Raw genomic sequence first — 19,261 nt, 5'->3', positions numbered from 1 at the left:
GAAGTCCTCCGAGGAAATCTCCTGGAAGAAAAATACTGTTTCAAAAGAGAACAGTGAAAAGTATTGCCAATTTTGAGAGATCTCGGCAAGCGTAGCCGAAAAGCAACTGGGTTGACCTTTTTAATGATAAGGAATGGTCCAATAAATTTGGGTCCCAATCTAGCCGAAGGTTGTCGGAGCTTGATGTTGCGAGTTGACAACCATACCTTATCTCCCACCTTAAAAGTGCAAGGACGTCGGAGCCTATCAGAAAATTTCTTTTCTCGGAAGGCAGCTTTTCTCAAGGCAAGGTGCACCTTTCTCCAAATTGTTCTGAGATGGGAGGTTAAGGTCAACGAGGAGACTGGAGAATGAGGAAAAAAAGAGTTGGCTCTAGGATGAAAGCCAAAGACTGAAAAGAATGGGGACTCCTTGGTGGAAGAATGACAAGAGTTATTATAAGCAAATTCGGCTAACGGAAGAAATTCAGACCAATCATTCTGGAGTTTGGCCGAATACAACCGTAAATACTGTTTTAATGACTGGTCAACTCGTTCGGTTTGTCCGTTAGATTGTGGCTGGTACCCAGATGTTAAAGAGAGTTTTATATTTAATGAGGCACAAAAACGTTTCCAGAAACGCGCAATGAATTGCGGACCCCGATCAGAGACAATATCCCTGGGCAACCCATGGAGCCTGAACACATGACGGAGAAACAAGACTGCCAACCCTTGAGCAGAGGGTAATCGGGGAAGAGCAATGAAATGAGCCATCTTACTAAAACGATCTACTACCACCCAAATGACTCGAAATCCGGCTGAAAGAGGAAGGTCCACCACGAAATCCATGGATATATGTGACCATGGCCTGAGAGGAACGGCTAAAGGTACGAGTTGCCCGATCGGCAATGAACGAGGAACCTTATGCCGTGCACAAACCTGACAGGAATGGACAAATTCCCTTACATCTTTAGAAAGACTAGGCCACCACACCGAGCGAGAGACTAACTCCAAGGTCTTAGTGATACCTGGATGACCAGAGACTTTGTTGTCATGAAACTCAGCTAAAACAGTGCCTCTCAGAAATTCAGGGACAAAGAGACGATCAGCAGGAGTCGGTTTAGGAGCCTGCTGTTGAAGCTGGACTACCTGAGTAAATAAATCCTGTGTGAGGCCTGCCCGGATGACAGATGATGGAACTATGGGGGTAGTAGCAGGATGGTTATTGTGAACCGGAAGAAAACAACGTGACAGGGCATCAGCTTTAGTATTTTTGGAACCGGGCCTGAAGGTGATAATAAACCTGAAACAAGTAAAAAACAATGCCCAACGTGCCTGCCGAGCATTAAGCCGTTTAGCTGACTCAATATACTGCAGGTTCTTATGGTCAGTAAACACTGTAATAGTATGCCTAGCTCCCTCCAGCCAATGCCTCCACTCCTCGAAAGCCCATTTAACTGCCAGCAATTCTCGATTACCAACGTCATAGTTGGATTCTGCGGAGGAGAATTTCCTGGACATGAAGGCACAAGGGTGTAATTCCTGAGACTCCGGATCTTCCTGAGATAGGATAGTCCCCACTCCAACCTCTGAGGCATCTACCTCGACTATAAAGGGGAGCTCCGGGTTAGGGTGCCTGAGAACAGGAGCCGAGACAAAGGCCTGTTTTAAGGCCCGAAAGGCAGACTCGGCTGCAGGCGATCAATTGGAAGGGTCCGCTCCTTTTTTAGTCAATGCTACTATAGGAGCGACCAAATCCGAAAAGGTATGAATGAACCGCCTATAATAGTTTGCAAACCCTAAGAGCGCTGAATTGCTTTTAAATTTGTGGGTTGCGCCCAATTAAGGATGGCCTGGAGTTTTTTCGGTTCCATGAAAAATCCCTGGGGAGAAATAATATACCCCAAGAAGGACACTTCCGTGATGTGAAAATCACATTTCTCTAGTTTTGCGTATAAATGATTCTCCCGTAGTGTTTGAAGAACCAGACGCACATGGGTAATATGTTGTTCCATAGACTCAGAATAAATCAAAATGTCGTCTAAATAAACGACAACGAACTTTCCAAGAAAGTCACGAAGAACATCATTGATGAGGTCTTGAAATACCGCAGGAGCATTTGACAGCCCAAAGGGCATCACCAGGTATTCATAATGACCCGACTGTGTGCTGTAAGCCGTCTTCCACTCATCCCCAGATCTTATTCGGATGAGATTGTAAGCTCCTCTAAGATCGATTTTTGAGAAGATAACGGCAGAGCGTAACTGATCAAAAAGTACTGAAATCAAAGGCAAAGGGTAGGTGTTTTTAACAGAAATTTTATTCAGAGCCCGAAAATCAATACATGGTCTGAGCGACCCATCTTTTTTCTCAACAAAAAAGAATCCTGCACTCAAAGGAGATTTCGAAGGCCTAATGAAGCCTTTTTTCAGGCTTTCCTGGATATAATTATCCATAGCCGTGGTTTCTGGCCCGGAGAGGGCATATAATCTCCCCTTAGGTAAAGTGGCCCCGGGAACTAAATCTATAGCGCAGTCATAGGACCGATGGGGAGGCAGAACGTCCGCATTACCCTTGGAGAACACATCAGCAAAATCCTGATATTCCAGAGGAATAAGTTCTGGGGTAACTGCCGCAACCCGGACAGGATGGGAAATACACTCCTTAACACAAAAAGGACCCCCATTGGGAAATCTCCCCAGACCGCCAATCTATGGTGGGATTATGAAAGGCAAGCCAGGGGTGACCCAAAACTACTGGAACTGCCGGACAATGTGTAAGGTAAAATTCTATTTCTTCTGAATGTAGGGCCCCCACTGTCAGCAATACTGGAGGTGTGCGGTGAGTAATAACCCCATTGGAAAACGGACCCCCATCCAAGCCGTGCATGGTGATACGTCTATCTAAGGGTATAAGTGGAACGCCTAACGCCTTAGCCCAAGCTAAATCCATAAAATTTCCTGCAGCTCCACTGTCGACGAAGGCCGACACCAACGAACTGAGACTGCCAAAGGAAATCTTTACCGGAACTAATAAAGAATTATTAGCGGAGATTAACTGCAGACCCAAGTGAACCTCCTCACAATTCACTTGGTCAGAGCGTTTCCCGGCTTGTTCGGGCAGTTACGTGCGATATGTCCCTTACCACCACAATACAAACAAAGACCAGAACTTAACCTTCTGGTTCTTTCCTCTGGGGACAGCCGGGAGAGACCCATTTGCATGGGCTCCTCGACGTCCTCAGGAAAAGTATATACACATCGATTAGGCCTAAAAGTTATTCGTCTTTCAGCCCTGCGCTCTCGGAGACGACGATCAATTTTAATAGCGAGCTCCATGAGTTTGTCTAGAGTCTCAGGAGCGGGGTACTGAAGGAGGATGTCTTTAATCACTTCCGACAGTCCGAGGCGAAACTGACTGCGCAGGGCCGGGTCATTCCAGCCACAGTCGTTCGACCAACGGCGAAATTCGGTACAATACACCTCTGCTGGATTTTTGCCTTGCTTAAGGGCACGCAGGTGACTCTCAGCTGATGCTTCTCTATCTGGGTCGTCATATAAGAGGCCTAAGGATTTAAAAAAGGCGTCTACTGATAACAAAGCAGCATCATCCGCTCTTAGCCCAAACGCCCAGGTCTGTGGATCACCCTGAAGTAGAGACATCACAATCCCGACCCGCTGAGACTCAGGGGCAGATGTATTAACCTGGAGAAGGCATAAAGAAGTGATAAACCAGTGAAATGTGCAAGGTGATAAAGGTACCAGCCAATCATATCCTAACTGTTCATTTACATATTGGAGCTAATTGGGTGGTGCCTTTATCACCTTGCACATATCACTAGTTTATCACTTCCTTATGCCTTCTACAGGTTAATACATCTGCCCCTCAGTACCAGAGGAACGGGGCCTTAAATGAAAATAAAGCTTACAAGCTTCCTTAAAATTAAAAAAATCCTTTCGGTTACCCGAAAAACGGTCAGGTAAATGCATCTTTGGTTCTGGAACCATACTCGGGGAGGCTCGCAAAAGATCTTCCTGCGATCTCACCCGAAGTGTAAGGTCCTGAACCATCTGAGTTAATTCCTGTATTTGGTTAACCAAAAGCTGACTGGGGTTTGGCCCTAAACCTGCCCGGATTCATGAGGCCGAATTTCTAGGCCCACCAATACAACGGAAAAAATTAAACCCCTTTTTTTTTATTTTTTTTTATGTGATAATGTGACGATCCTGATGCTCAGGACAGGGGAGATCTTATGTAGTGAGTCCTGAGCACCAAGACGGAATGCTGGGATTGGGAAATGGGAAGGAAATAGCCCCTAGCACCCTACCTCCGTTGTCTTACCCGTGTTATCAATTCACGCCTGAACGACTATGGTTTCTTGGGCCCATGGCAGCCGCGTTTGAAGGGCGGATTAGGTCTGCCCAACTCCGATGCCCCCTCAGGTCTTAAAGAGAGACAAGGGGGTAAATTTACTAAGCTCCCGATTTTGACCGAGATGCCGTTTTTTCATCAAAGTGTCATCTCGGTAATTTACTAAGCAATAATCACGGCAGTGATGAGGGCATTCGTAATATTTTGAAGTCCAAGAAAAAAATCACGAATGAATACACCATCGGTCAAAACGCGGCTGTTTAAGTATGAATCTCGGTCATTTACTAAGAAGTGCAAAGCAAAAAAAAAACAAACACTGCCGTGAAAAATTACAACTCGTAAAAAAGTGCTAAAAAAAAACAGACCTACTTTTTTTTCCCCGTGATTGGATAGGCATGCAGGGATCCATGAGATCCGTGCATGTATATCAGTGGGAAGGGGTGGGAAAGTTGTTATTTTATTAAAAAAAATTGCGTGGGGTCCCCCCTCCTAAGCATAACCAGCCTCGGGCTCTTTGAGCCGATCCTGGTTGCAGAAATATGGGGAAAAAATTGACAGGGGTTCCCCCATATTTAAGCAACCAGCATCGGGCTCTGCGCCTGGTCCTGGTTCCAAAAATACGGGGGACAAAAAGAGTAGGGGTCCCCCGTATTTTTAAAACCAGCACCGGGCTCCACTAGCTGGACAGATAATGCCACAGCCGGGGGTCACTTTGATATAGTGCCCTGCGGCCGTGGCATCAAAAATCCAACTAGTCACCCCTGGCCGGGGTACCCTGGGGGAGTGGGGACCCCTTCAATCAAGGGGTCCCCCCCCCCCCAGCCACCCAAGGGCCAGGGGTGAAGCCCGAGGCTGTCCCCCCCCATCCAATGGGCTGCGGATGGGGAGGCTGATAGCCTTTTGTGATAATGAAAAGATATTGTTTTTAGTAGCAGTACTACAAGTCCCAGCAAGCCTCCCCCGCATGCTGGTACTTGGAGAACCACAAGTACCAGCATGCGGCGGAAAAACGGGCCCGCTGGTACCTGTAGTACTACTACTAAAAAAATACCCAAAAAAACACAAGACACACACACCGTGAAAGTATAATTTTATTACATACATACACACATACATACATACTTACCTTATGTTCCCACGCAGGTCGGTCCTCTTCTCCAGTAGAATCCAAGGGGTACCTGTTGAAGAAATTATACTCACGAGATCCAGGGGTCCAGGGTCCTCGGGGAATCCAGGTGTAATCCACGTACTTGAAAAAAATAACAAATCGGACACCCGAGCCACGCACTAAAAGGGGACCCATGTTTGCACATGGATCCCCTTTTCCCGACTGCCAGAAAACCCACTCTGACTGATGTCTAAGTGGGTTTCCTCAGCCAATCAGGGAGCGCCACGTTGTAGCACTCTCCTGATCGGCTGTGTGCTCCTGTCCTGACTGACAGGCAGCACACGGCAGTGTTACAATGTAGCGCCTATGCGCTCCATTGTAACCAATGGTGGGAACTTTCTGCCCTGCGGTTGACCTAAAGTGACGTCACCGCTGAGCAGAAAGTTCCCAGCATTGGTTACAATGTAGCGCATAGGCGCTACATTGTAACACTGCCGTGTGCCGCCTGTCAGTTAGGACAGGAGCACACAGCCGATCAGGAGAGTGCTACAACGTGGCGCTCCCTGATTGGCTGAGGAAACCCACTTAGACATCAGTCAGAGTGGGTTTTCTGGCAGTCGGGAAAAGGGGATCCATGTGCAAACATGGGTCCCCTTTTAGTGCGTGGCTCGGGTAAGCGTTTTTTTTTTTTTTCAAGTACGTGGATTACACCTGGATTCCCCGAGGACCCTGGACCCCTGGATCTCGTGAGTATAATTTCTTCAACAGGTACCCCTTGGATTCTACTGGAGAAGAGGACCGACCTGCGTGGGAACATAAGGTAAGTATGTATGTATGTGTGTATGTATGTAATAAAATTATACTTTCACGGTGTGTGTGTCTTGTCTTTTTTTGGGTATTTTTTTAGTAGTAGTACTACAGGTACCAGCGGGCCCGTTTTTCCGCCGCATGCTGGTACTTGTGGTTCTCCAAGTACCAGCATGCGGGGGAGGCTTGCTGGGACTTGTAGTACTGCTACTAAAAACAATATCTTTTCATTATCACAAAAGGCTATCAGCCTCCCCATCCGCAGCCCATTGGATGGGGGGGGACAGCCTCGGGCTTCACCCCTGGCCCTTGGGTGGCTGGGGGGGGGACCCCTTGATTGAAGGGGTCCCCACTCCCCCAGGGTACCCCGGCCAGGGGTGACTAGTTGGATTTTTGATGCCACGGCCGCAGGGCACTATATCAAAGTGACCCCCGGCTGTGGCATTATCTGTCCAGCTAGTGGAGCCCGGTGCTGGTTTTAAAAATACGGGGGACCCCTACTCTTTTTGTCCCCCGTATTTTTGGAACCAGGACCAGGCACAGAGCCCGATGCTGGTTGCTTAAATATGGGGGAACCCCTGTCAATTTTTTCCCCATATTTCTGCAACCAGGATCGGCTCAAAGAGCCCGAGGCTGGTTATGCTTAGGAGGGGGGACCCCACGCAATTTTTTTTTAATATTTTGCAGTGTTTAATTTAAAAAAAAACAAACAAAAAAATCCCCAGCACGGATCACACAGATCCGGCCGAGATTCATTGTTAAAAAGTCGGCAGTGTTTTGCTAATCACTGCCGTAAAAATAGAAAAAAAACCACGAATGACATCGACATCGGAACAAAAGAAAAACCCGAATACGACAGCTTAGTAAATTAGTCGTAATAAATTCAAAAAGTTGCAGTTTTACACTTTCGATGTCATTCGTGATTGAACTTTGACCTGAAACGGGAAAATACGAATCTTAGTAAATTTACCCCAAGGCGTGAACTGAGACAGGGTAATAACAAGGGGACCTCTAACTGAAACAACCACGCTAGGGGCTATAAACTACCTAAAAACTAAACGTATGTGCGGCACGCCGCCAAAAGAAAAAGAACTACAAAGAAACCACCGTCTAGTGATGAGCGGATTCGGTTTTACTCGGTTTTACTCGGTTCTCAAAACAGAATCTTATTGGCTATCCAAAACACGTGACATCAGTGAGGCAATCCACTCCCCTACACGGCACCTCTGAGTTCCGGGGAGGACAGTGAAAGCGGAAACCTCCGCAAATGCACCAATTCACAGTAAAGTAAACACTAAGTGGCATAGGCCGCAACACGCGGCAGAAGCCACTACTCACGAAACCGGGCGAGAACCCCAGATGACAAACAGGTTCGCAAGGACTAGAAGGATTCCCAGGACCGGCTTCGGACCTCCAAAGTACCAAATGGGCAGGGAGCAAGATCCACCAAACACGGCTGACAGGAACAGAGTTCAGCAAGGCAGGAACAGCATACAAGAAGCTATCACCGGCGGGGCTGCAGTGTGCTGGCTCACATAAAAAGGCCCTGCTGGCCAATAACAGGAGGGCCAGCATGACCAGCCCCCAGACCCTAATTACTAGTTGCCGTGCAGCTGCCCTGCTGCACGAGCAACCTAATAAACTATTCTTAGCAACGGGGAACGCGGTCCACCTGTGGCGTCCCCGTTGCTATGCACCCGGCGGCCCTGCACGCACGGCGTCCTGCGTTGCCAGGGACCCGGCGGCTATCGTGCGCACGGCATCCTGGCGTTGCTAGGCGCCGTGCGGGGGACAGGGAAGGAGAGAGGCGCGGCGGCCGTGACTGCTGCTCAGTCAGGGCACGGCCGAAGACCGCCGCGCCTAACAGGTGGAGGATTATATGAGTGACAGCATCCAAGTAGGCATGTCCGACAGTCCGTAAGTATACTGGCAGGAAAAGAGGCAATTTGGATGCCCTTGCACAAACTGGCTTTATTTTACCTAAGTTGCCCTCTCCAGTGTGTACTCCGAAAGAGTGTTTAGTGCAGCCAGTAACCTTGTCAGCGAGTGGCATAGGAGGTGTCACGATCCGGGTATCTGGACGCCATTTCTTACCCATCAGATGCCTCCTAAGGCTGGCTCAGCGCTCCAGGACTGGATCCCATCTGTTATCCTGATGTTCACATTCCTGCATCCTCTCCTGTCTCCCTGAGACGCTGTCACAGTCACGCCATATTACATCTGGCATGGCGTCTCCCGCGGCCTCCGCCGCCGTCCCTGAGCTTCTGCATGCAGAGTGTCAGAGTGGCGATTACGTCAGCCGCGGCCTCCGCTGTGTCCGCGTGGTTGGATGTGCACTTGTCAGCCTGGCGTCTCCTGTCTCCAGTGGCCGGCGCCGCCATTACTGTTTTCATTACCACATGGATTACAAACCAAACTTCCCTCCAAGTGTCTGCATGGGCGCAGCCATCTTGGATTCTGTCAGCTGATCATTTCCTCCAATCTGTTGTCAGTATTGTTAATCTGCATAATTGCCTAGCCAATCCCTTCCTTGCTGCAGGTATAAATACACTGTGCCTGAGCAAGGAAGGCGTCAGTGCTTTGGTTGTCAAACCTAGTTCCTGTTTGTCTCTCTCCTGTGATTGTCTTCCAGGTTCCAGCTCCTGTCTCAAGACTTCCACCATAGAGACCCGCACCAGCATTCCACCTGCGGTGTAGCCTGACTCTCCAATCCATTGTGGATTCATCTGTTTCCAGCTACAACATTACCTGCTTCCAGCCCAGCTTCCAGCAGAGTACAGCTTCTCTTAAAGGGCCGGTGTCCTTTCTACACTTTACCACTCTCCACCGGTATTATTATTTCTCCGCTCTCAAGTTCTACATTTCATTCATATTGCATCGCTCTCAAGCTTCATTTATTATTTAACTGGTTCCAGCCAGTATCCACTCCGTGCTAACAACAGTCTGGTTCCAGCCAGTATCCACAGCAGCCGTTTTATCTTCAGCAACCCAGCTTTTCCTGGAACACCAGCTGGTACAATCCTGGGCTATCTCTATTGCTACAGTCGGGCCTGGTAAGGACTTTCCATCTAGAAGATTATAAGAACTATCTCACACTACCAGTGCCCTGTGGCTCCTGCCACCCTGTAGTACCCAGGAACTGTATTTATTCTTTGCTGACTTTTATGTTTTCTTTTACTGCTGCTGTGTTGCGGAGTTGTCATAATAAACATCATTGACTTTTATCCAAGTTGTCGTGGTCACGCCTTCGGGCAGTTATTATTCATGTTACTTACATGTCCAGGGGTCTGATACAACCTCCCAGGTTCCGGTACATCTCAGCCCCTACAACTGAGGCTGCCTCCCGTCAGCTCAGGCCCTCAGTTGTGACAGTAAGCACTGACCTAATGAATCCAGCCGGAGACCAGGATCAAGCGGCAAGGCCGATGCAAGAACTGGCAGCCCGACTACAACATCAGGAGGCTGCACAGGGCCACATCATCCGCTGTCTCCAGGATTTCTCTACTCGGCTGGATGGGATTCAGACAACTCTCTGTGGATCAGGCGCGTCTGGTGCGTCAACCACAGTGACTCCAGCTATAACCCCTCCCACCTTACCCATTTCTGCTCCACGTCTTCATCTTCCAACGCCAGCAAAATTTGACGGATCTCCAAGATTCTGCAGGGGATTTCTCAACCAGTGTGAGATTCAGTTTGAGCTACAACCTGGCAATTTTCCCAGTGACCGTACAAAAATTGCCTACATTATTTCTCTTCTCAGTGGCTCAGCCCTTGATTGGGCATCACCGTTATGGGAGAGGTCCGACACCCTGCTATCTTCCTACACTGCCTTCGTGTCAACATTCAGGCGCATCTTCGATGAGCCAGGCCGGGTAACCTCAGCTTCATCCGAGATTCTCCGTTTACGCCAGGGGTCACGTACTGTAGGACAAGATCTGATACAGTTCCAGATCCTGGCATCCTAACTGGCATGGAACGACGAGGCCCTGTATGCTGCATTCTGGCATGGCTTATCTGAGCGTATTAAAGATGAGTTAGCTACCAGAGACTTACCCTCTAAGTTAGATGAGCTAATCTCACTCTGCACGAAAGTTGATTTACGTTTCAGAGAGAGAGCAATTGAGCGTGGAAGATCATCTGCTCCAAAATCTTCTGCTCCTCCTCCTCGCCAACTGTCACCAACTAAAGATGAGCCCATGCAAATTGGCCGTTCCCGTTTAACTCCTGCTGAGCGCCGAAGACGTCTCTCCAAGTCTCTCTATCTTTATTGTGCAGCTCCGTCTCACACCATTAATGCCTGTCCCAAACGTCCAGGACTCCAGACCCTAGCTCGCCAAGGAGAGGGCCGGCTAGGAGTAATGATCTCCTCTCCATCTCCTCAAGATTGTAATCTCCCAGTCTCGCTTCAAGTTGCTCAACGTTATCGGAACGTCATTGCCCTCCTTGATTCCGGAGCAGCTGGGAACTTTATTACCGAAGCCTATGTTAAACGGTGGTCCCTACCCACCGAGAGACTTCCTGCGTCCATCTCCTTAACTGCCGTGGATGGCAGCAAGATCTTTGAGGCAGTTATTTCTTTAAGGACTCTACCAGTTCGTCTGAGAGTGGGAGTTCTTCATTCCGAACTTATTTCTTTTTTAGTGATTCCAAGAGCCACACATCCTGTGGTCCTGGGCCTTCCATGGCTCCGTCTTCACAATCCTACAATTGATTGGACGACTACGCAAATCCTGGCATGGGGTTCCTCCTGTGCTGAGACATGTTTGTTTAAAGTATTGCCTGTCTGTTCTTCCTCCCCCAGGTCGTCTGATGTTCCACCTCCTCCATATCAAGATTTCACGGATGTGTTCAGTAAAGCTTCTGCTGATATCCTTCCTCCTCATAGAGAATGGGACTGCCCGATTGATCTCGTTCCAGGGAAGGTTCCACCTCGAGGCCGAACTTACCCGTTGTCTCTGCCTGAGATGCATTCTATGGAGGAATACATTAAAGAGAACCTAGCAAAGGGGTTCATTCGACCTTCTTCTTCTCCAGCCGGCGCAGGCTTCTTTTTTGTAAAAAAGAAAGATGGTGGTCTGCGGCCGTGCATCGACTACAGTGGTTTGAACGACATTACCATCAAGAACCGTTATCCTTTACCCCTGATTACTGAGCTCTTTGACAGAGTTAGCGGAGCTATCTTCTTTACAAAGCTGGACTTGAGAGGTGCATACAATCTCATCCGGATCCGTGAGGGTGACGAGTGGAAGACCGCCTTTAACACCCGTGACGGACATTATGAGTACCTCGTCATGCCCTTCGGATTGAGCAATGCTCCAGCTGTCTTCCAGCATTTTGTCAATGAGATCTTCAGAGACATTCTATACCGTCATGTCGTGGTCTATCTAGACGATATCCTCATTTTTGCCAACGATTTAGAGGAACATCGTTTTTGGGTTAAAGAGGTTCTGTCCCGTCTCCGTGTCAATCATCTCTATTGCAAATTAGAGAAATGCGTCTTTGAAGTCAAGTCCATTCCGTTTCTAGGGTACATTGTGTCCGGTTCCGGACTAGAGATGGATCCTGAGAAACTACAAGCAATCCAAAATTGTCCGGTACCCTTAACCCTCAAAGGGGTCCAGAGGTTCTTAGGGTTCGCCAACTATTACCGAAAGTTTATACGAGACTTTTCCACCATTGTGGCGCCTATTACTGCTTTCACTAAGAAGGGTGCTAACCCGTCCAAGTGGTCTGAAGAAGCCATGCAAGCATTTCATCTTTTAAAACAAAGGTTCATCTCTGCGCCTGTTCTGAAACAGCCTGACATCGACTCTCCTTTCATCTTAGAGGTGGATGCCTCCTCCGTTGGAGTAGGAGCGGTGTTATCTCAGAGGGCTAAAGATGGCCATTTACACCCTTGCAGTTTCTTCTCCCGGAAGTTCTCCCCAGCTGAGCGCAACTATGCCATTGGCGACCAGGAGTTGCTAGCCATCAAGCTCGCTCTAGAAGAGTGGAGGTATCTGTTGGAGGGAGCTTCTCATTCAATCACCATACTTACAGACCACAAGAACCTTTTATATCTGAAAGGCGCACAATGTCTCAACCCTCGTCAGGCCAGATGGGCACTTTTCTTTTCCAGGTTCGACTTTAAACTCCAGTTCTGTCCGGGCTCTCAGAATCGCAAGGCCGATGCCCTTTCCCGCTCATGGGAGCAAGAAAATGAGTCAGAGTCTTCAGACAAGCATCCTATTATAAATCCGTTGGCATTCTCCACGGTAGGGATGGACTCTACGCCCCCATCAGGGAAAAGTTTTGTGAAACCGATGCTAAGGAAGAAGCTCATGCATTGGACCCATGCTTCCCGTTTTGCCGGACATACAGGTATCCAAAAAACCCTGGAGTTTATCTCTAGGTCCTATTGGTGGCCAACTCTGAAAAAGGACGTCTTGGAGTTTATTGCATCTTGCCCAAAGTGTACTCAACATAAGGTATCCCGCCAGTCGCCTGTGGGGCAACTGGTTCCACTATCTGTTCCCCGTCGACCTTGGACCCATTTGTCGATGGATTTTATTACAGATTTACCCATGTGCAACAAGTTCAATACCATCTGGGTGGTAGTTGACCGGTTCACCAAGATGGCACACTTCATTCCTCTCACCGGTCTTCCGTCAGCTTCCAAGTTGGCTCAAGTATTCATACAAGAGATCTTCCGACTCCACGGTCTTCCTGAAGAAATTATTTCAGATCGAGGAGTTCAATTCACAGCCAAATTCTGGCGAAGTTTATGTCAAGTCCTCCAAGTCAAGCTAAAGTTTTCTACGGCTTACCATCCTCAGACCAATGGTCAAACCGAGAGGGTGAATCAGGACTTGGAGGCCTTCCTCCGCATCTATGTGTCCTCCTCTCAAGATGACTGGGTTCAATTACTTCCCTGGGCCGAGTTCTGTCATAACAACCAGTATCATTCTTCATCTGCTTCAACACCATTCTTCACTAACTTTGGATTCCACCCTAAAGTCCCTGAGTTCCAACCGCTTCCAGCAACTTCTGTTCCCGCAGTGGATATCACCTTGCATCAGTTTGCCAATATCTGGAAGAGCGTACGATCAGCTCTGCTCAAGGCATCGTTCAGGTACAAGAAGTTTGCGGATAAGAAGCGTCGAGCAGTTCCTGCTCTCAAGGTGGGTGACCGGGTATGGTTATCCATGAAGAATTTGAGGTTAAGAGTTCCCAGTATGAAGTTTGCACCTCGCTATATCGGTCCTTTCAAGATTGAACAAGTCATCAATCCTGTTGCTTACAGACTTCAGTTGCCTCCCTTCTTAAAAATACCCAGGACATTCCATGTTTCCCTGTTGAAACCGCTGATCTTGAATCGGTTTCATTCCTCACTTCCTCCAACTCCGAAAGTCCAAACTCAACGAGGCGTTGAGTATGAAGTAGCCAAGATCCTGGACTCACGTCACCGTTACGGTCAACTACAATATCTTATTGACTGGAAGGGTTATGGCCCTGAGGAACGTTCATGGACCAATGCTTCTGATGTCCATGCTCCTGCCTTGGTTCGGAGATTCCATTCCAAGTTTCCTCAAAAGTGAAAGAAGTGTCCTGGGGCCACTCCTAAAGGGGGGGGTGCTGTCACGATCCGGGTATCTGGACGCCATTTCTTACCCATCAGATGCCTCCTAAGGCTGGCTCAGCGCTCCAGGACCGGATCCCATCTGTTATCCTGATGTTCACATTCCTGCATCCTCTCCTGTCTCCCTGAGACGCTGTCACAGTCACGCCATATTACATCTGGCATGGCGTCTCCCGCGGCCTCCGCCGCCGTCCCTGAGCTTCTGCATGCAGAGTGTCAGAGTGGCGATTACGTCAGCCGCGGCCTCCGCTGTGTCCGCGTGGTTGGATGTGCACTTGTCAGCCTGGCGTCTCCTGTCTCCAGTGGCCGGCGCCGCCATTACTGTTTTCATTACCACATGGATTACAAACCAAACTTCCCTCCAAGTGTCTGCATGGGCGCAGCCATCTTGGATTCTGTCAGCTGATCATTTCCTCCAATCTGTTGTCAGTATTGTTAATCTGCATAATTGCCTAGCCAATCCCTTCCTTGCTGCAGGTATAAATACACTGTGCCTGAGCAAGGAAGGCGTCAGTGCTTTGGTTGTCAAACCTAGTTCCTGTTTGTCTCTCTCCTGTGATTGTCTTCCAGGTTCCAGCTCCTGTCTCAAGACTTCCACCATAGAGACCCGCACCAGCATTCCACCTGCAGTGTAGCCTGACTCTCCAATCCATTGTGGATTCATCTGTTTCCAGCTACAACATTACCTGCTTCCAGCCCAGCTTCCAGCAGAGTACAGCTTCTCTTAAAGGGCCGGTGTCCTTTCTACACTTTACCACTCTCCACCGGTATTATTATTTCTCCGCTCTCAAGTTCTACATTTCATTCATATTGCATCGCTCTCAAGCTTCATTTATTATTTAACTGGTTCCAGCCAGTATCCACTCCGTGCTAACAACAGTCTGGTTCCAGCCAGTATCCACAGCAGCCGTTTTATCTTCAGCAACCCAGCTTTTCCTGGAACACCAGCTGGTACAATCCTGGGCTATCTCTATTGCTACAGTCGGGCCTGGTAAGGACTTTCCATCTAGAAGATTATAAGAACTATCTCACACTACCAGTGCCCTGTGGCTCCTGCCACCCTGTAGTACCCAGGAACTGTATTTATTCTTTGCTGACTTTTATGTTTTCTTTTACTGCTGCTGTGTTGCGGAGTTGTCATAATAAACATCATTGACTTTTATCCAAGTTGTCGTGGTCACGCCTTCGGGCAGTTATTATTCATGTTACTTACATGTCCAGGGGTCTGATACAACCTCCCAGGTTCCGGTACATCTCAGCCCCTACAACTGAGGCTGCCTCCCGTCAGCTCAGGCCCTCAGTTGTGACAGGAGGTTACTTACACAAAATGTGAGGAAGATGATGTTCATCAAAATTAATGATAAATCCATCCAGGAAGACCTTTACCAGCAGGTGCCTCCAGAAAGTACACAGGGACCTGTGATGGTGGATTCCAGTGGGGACGAATTAATACTCTGTGAGGAGGAGGATGTACACACTGAAAGGGGTGAGGATCGGAGATGAGGATGAGGTCGACATCTTGCCTCTGTAGAGCCAGTTTGTGCAAGGAGAGATTGATTGCTTCTTTTTTGGTGGGGGCCCAAACAAACCAGTCATTTCAGCCACAGTCGTGTGGTAGACCCTGTCACTGAAATGATTGGTTTGTTAAAGTGTGCATGTCCTGTTTATACAACATAAGAGTGGGTGGGAGGGCCCAAGGACAATTCCATCTTGTACCTCTTTTTCTTCTTTGCATCATGTGCTGTTTGGGGACTAGTTTTTTAAAGTGCCATCCTGCCTGACACTGCCGTACAACTCCAGGGATACTGCCGTATAAGTCCAGGGGTACTGCTGTATAAGTCCAGGGGTACTGCTGTATAAGTCCAGTCCAGTGGTGCTGTCTTGAGCTGCCATAAGTCCAGTGGTGGTGTCTAGTGCTGTATATTATTTACTCCAAATAAAAGGCTTATACACATTACTTATATTATTATCCAAATTATTTTTACAGGGTTTGCCCTGTGTGGTGCAGGGGTACGCACGCCTGTGCTGCATATTATTATTAGAATTATTATTATAATAGCTCCAAATAAAAGGGTTATTATCCAAATTAATTTTACAGGCTTTGCCGTAAAATGTAATTTTACAGGCTTTGCCGTGTGTGTATGTGTGTGGTTTAGTGGTACGCTCTCCTGTGCCACCAATATTGTGCGTGTATTACATCTGGGCAAATTCTAACACATCCCACGTTGTTTGTTGTTTATGCTGCACACTTGTGTTGTTTAGCTTAGTCATACAGCTACCTCATTGCACCTCTTTTTTTCTTTGCATTATGTGCTGTTTGGGGACTAGTTTTTTTAAATCTGCCATCCTATCTGCCACTGCAGTGCCACTCCTAGATGGGCCAGGTGTTTGTGCCGCACACTTGTGTCACTTAGCTTAGTCATCCAGCCACCTCTGTGCAACCTTCTGGCCTAAAAACAATATTGTGAGGTGTGAGAATAGACTGGAAATGAGTGGAAATGAATGTTATTGAGGTTAATAATACTGTAGGATCAAAATTACCCCCAAATTATGTGATTTTAGCTGTTTTTATGTTTTTCCCCAAAAAATCATCCAGATCCAAAACCAAAACCAAAACACGAAAGGGTGGTTTTGGCAAAACCAATCAAGATCCAAAACACAAGCATGGAACCAGAAACAAAACCAAAACACAAAACACGAAAAGTGTCCGCCGCACATCTCTACTTTTCTGTGTGTTGATGGAATATTTTGCTTTTTTTTCTTGTCTAGAATAACCTCTCCTTTTCGTGTACCTGCGAAGGACCAGTAGATTAACTGAGCAGCCATTATTTTATATTATCACATAGCATTGGAGACCACCAGAAACAGAGATGCCTTGATGCAGCTTGGCCAATAATCACTCAGCTGTGTGAACATCAGCATTATGTATAAATCAGAATCAGGCTCTAAGCGTATGTGCGTCCCACCCCGTTCATCCTCACGGTGCCGTAAACTTTGAAATACAGTAAGACATGGGGAAGCAGCAGAAACTCTTGCAGGACCTCTACTATCCTGACACTATTAATGCATACCTCCCAACTGTCCCAATCTTCACGGGACAGTCTCATTTTTTTGGGACTGTCTTGCTGTCCCACCCATGGACCACAGTGGCCTGCGTGGTGGTGGGGGAGGGGGGGGGGGAAATTGGGAGGCTCCTGTGCATGTACACAGCATCTATTTACAGGAATCAGAGGGACTGGGGGCATGCCAGCAGCTCACAGAGCGCTGGGCATGCCCCCACAGTGACGGAAAATGGGGTGTGGCTCACGATTGTGGCACTCCCGGGAAGCCCTGCCCCCTATCCTATAGGTCATGCCCCCTTTGTCCCTACTTAATATCTCCTGATGTTGGAAGCCAGGTATGTTAATGAAATGGCTAAATGTGGGCCAACTGTCAGGCAATTGCTCTTTCAGCCCTTTTGTTAAAATTAACCTGTTCAAAGTTACTGAATTTGTTCAATATAATACTGAATAAACTGACTATGTAGAATGCAGCCATTTAATACAGGGCATCATTGAGGGAATGGGTCAAGCAAATAGGGTGAACAGAGTCAAGCATACTGAGAGTGGGCAAAGGGATAAATAAAGAGGGGGCACAGGACAAGCTTGCAGATGGGGCATAAAAATGACGAAATGGGGATTGCAGAAAAACAGATGACATAGGAAAAATATGTGTTACAAGCTAAAGAAAGTGTAAAACAATAAATGTACAATGTTAAACAAGGGGAGTCAATGTCAGTGAGTACAGTAATAGCAATACCTGCCCATACAGACAGTATAGATTGTCCTCCACACAGCCCAGCTCTGTGTCTGCATCCCTCTGTGCAGGGAGGGGCTGGCTGAGGGTGTGGTCCCTGCAGATCTGTTGCAATATATCCAGAAATATTTTCAATGTCACCATACAGACAGAAAGAGGATGACCTCATCACTTTCCAGAACGATGTCTGTAGGAATCCGAGATGCTGCATAAAAACCAGCTTACCAGACGCGCTGTGCTGTGTGTTTCTCTGGTATGTGCCAGGGAGAGGCAGGGACAGAAGGAAACATACAGTTTATCCTATAGATATACGCCATAAGAGAATACGAAAACTTCACACCAAGATTCCTTCTCTCATACAGTACATTGAAAAGAATTTATTTCATTCTATAATCTCTGTATGTTGCCACATTTAAATGTACATCAACATATACACCCTTCCTGTATATTGCCTAAAAGTACAAATTTGATTTAAAATAAACAATCTACTAATATTATAATGATACAGGTTGAGTATCCCTTATCCAAAATACTTGGGACCAGAGGTATTTTGGATATGGGATTTTTCCGTATTTTGGAATAATTGCATACCATAATGAGATATCATGGTGATGGGACCTAAATCTAAGCACAGAATGCATTTATGTTACATATACACCTCATACACACAGCCTGAAGGTCATTTAATACAATATTTTTAATAACTTTGTGTATTAAACAAAGTTTGTGTACATTGAGCCATCAAAAAACAAAGGTTTCACTATCTCACTCTCACTCAAAAAAGTCTGTATTTTGGAATATTCCGTATTTCAGAATATTTGGATATGGGATACTCAACCTGTATAATGTTTTAAAATAGTTTTAGAATTTTATTGGCACAAGGATAAAAAAAAGCTTGGTATTCTTGCTAACAGAACATCTCTTTATTGGTTTAAGTGACTAAGGATGTGGGATAGGCTTTCACGGAAATATGGCAGCGGACACTCAGAGATGTTGCCCATAACAACCAATCAGAGTCTACTTACCATTTACTTAGTCACCTAATTGAAAATAATAGCAAGAATCTGTTTTTGTTTCCTACTGATGATTGGGCAATGTCTGCACTTCTATAAACCCATACTTTAGTAAATATGCCCCTAAGTTGGGAGCAAAGCAAAAGCAAAACAGAAGCAGTAACAGTTCACTCGGACAACGTATGTAGCTCTCCAAGGGGTGCAAATACGTTGTTCATTTTTTTTTTTTTTTTTGGGGGGGGGGTTTATTATATTGAGAGATGAACGTAGTCAGATCTACATTCATCTCTGCACATGCTAGGGGCCGCCCAGCACAGGACAAGGACGCTCAGCATGTAATGGGCTGCCTCCTGATGCATCTGCAATCTAATTGCGAACACATGGGGTAGACCCTTCACTGCCAGGTGGTCAGTGCCCATTTTTTCCTCCGGAGCAGCTGCGTGTGACGTCACGCAGCCACCCCGAAAATGGTCCCCCATTTGCCCCCATTTTCCCAGTGCCGTCCCTGCAACGGCCTTGCCTGTCAATCACATTGTGATCGCATCCATCCAGGATGTGACTGCAATGTGTA

This window comes from Pseudophryne corroboree, chromosome 6, assembly GCF_028390025.1.
Source record: "Pseudophryne corroboree isolate aPseCor3 chromosome 6, aPseCor3.hap2, whole genome shotgun sequence".
In the NCBI taxonomy this organism is placed as follows: Eukaryota; Metazoa; Chordata; class Amphibia; order Anura; family Myobatrachidae; genus Pseudophryne; species Pseudophryne corroboree.
Note: the sequence above shows the minus strand (reverse complement) of the source record.